Source organism: Orycteropus afer, unplaced genomic scaffold (assembly GCF_000298275.1).
Source record: "Orycteropus afer afer isolate SDZICR_OR568_19922 unplaced genomic scaffold, OryAfe1.0 scaffold00019, whole genome shotgun sequence".
In the NCBI taxonomy this organism is placed as follows: domain Eukaryota; kingdom Metazoa; phylum Chordata; class Mammalia; order Tubulidentata; family Orycteropodidae; genus Orycteropus; species Orycteropus afer.
Window position 1 is genome coordinate 19,673,898 of NW_006921606.1, and position 1,782 is coordinate 19,675,679.

Here is a 1,782-nt window from a genome sequence, read left to right on the forward strand (position 1 = left end):
CCAAATATTTTTTCCCAATCTGCAGGTTCTCTTTTCATTCTTTGGAGCAATCTTTGGAAGCACGTAAGAATTTAATTTTTAGAAGGTCCCATTCATCTAGTTTCTCTTCTGTTGTTTGTACATTTTGGGTTATATTTGATAGTCTGTGCCATGTATTGTTGTTGGTGTTGTTATATGCCATTGAGTCAGACCTGACTCGTAGCAACCCCTCCTTGGGTTTCTGAGGTGGTATCACTATGGAAGTAGATTGCCCAACCTTTCTTCCGAGGAGTGGCTGGTGGGTTTGAACCGTCAGCCTTCTGGTTAGCAGTCAAGTTCCTTAGGCACTATGCTACCAGAACTTCTATGCCATATATTAGGGCCCCTAAATTTGCTCCTAGTTTTTCCTTGTGGAACTTTATAGTTTTAGGTTTCACATTTACATCTTTGATCCATCTAGTATTAGTCTTTGTGTATGGTGTGAGGTACAGATCTTATTTCATTTCTCTGCAAACGGATATCCAGTTTTAGCCATTTGTTAAACAGATGATCTCTTCCCCATTTAATGGATTTCAGGCCTTTGTCAAAAATCAGCTTACCGTAGGTGGATGGATCTATTTCTGGGTTCTCAATTCTATTCCATTGGTCTGTGTGTCTGTCATTGTACCAATAACAGGCAGTTTTGATTACTGTGGCTGTATAGTAGGTTTTGAGATCTGGCAGTGTGAGACCTCTTACTTTGTTCTTCTTCTTCAGTAGTGCTTTGCTTATCCAAGGTCTCTTTCTTTTCCACATAAAGTTAGTGTTTGGTTTTTCCATATCATTGAAGAATGGTGATGGGATCTGAGTTGGGATTACATTGAATGTATAGATTGCTTTGAGTAGAATAGATATTTTTACAATGTTCAATCTTCCTTTCCACAAGCATGGTATGTTCTTGCATTTATATAAATCTCTTATGGTTTCTTGAAGTAGTCTTCTGTAGTTTTCTTTGTACAGGTCTTTTGTGTCCCTGGTAAGATTTTTTCCCAAGTATTTTAATTTTTTTGGGTAGCTATTGTAAATGGTGTTGATTTTCTTATCTCCTTTTCAGCAATCTCTTTGCTGGTGTAGAGGAATCCAATTGATTTTTGTATGTTGATCTTGTATCCTGCCACTATGCTAACTCTCTCAGTTGTTGTTGTTGTTGTTATGTGCTGTCGAGTTGGCCTCAACTCATAGCAATCCCTCCTTGTGTTGCCAAGGCAGTATCACTATGGAAGTAACCGCCAGCCTTCTTGTTAGCAGTCGAGTGCCTTAGGTACTATGCTATCAGAGCTCTTACTGAGTCTCTTGGGTTTTCTGTGTATATGACATATATTTGTAAATAGGGATAGTTTGACTTCTTCTTTACCAATTTGGATGCCTTTAATTTCCCTTTCCTGCCTTATTTCCCTGGCTAGGACTTCAATACAATGTTGAATAGAAGTGGTGATAGAGGGCATCCTTGTCTGGTTCCTGTTTGGAAGGGGAATGGTTTCAGTTTCTGTCCATTGAGAATAATGTTGGCTGTTGGTTTTGCATTGATGCCCTTTATTATGTGGAGGAATGACCCTTCTATTCGTATTTTGCAGAGAGTTTTGATCAGGAATGGGTGTTGGATTTTATCAAATACCTTTTCTTCATCGATTGATATGATCATGTTTCCTTTGTTTTATTTATGTGATGGATGACATTGATTGTTTTTCTAATGTTGAAGTATCCTTGCATACTTGGTATGAATGGCACTTGGTCATAATGTATTATTTTTTTGGTATGTTGTTG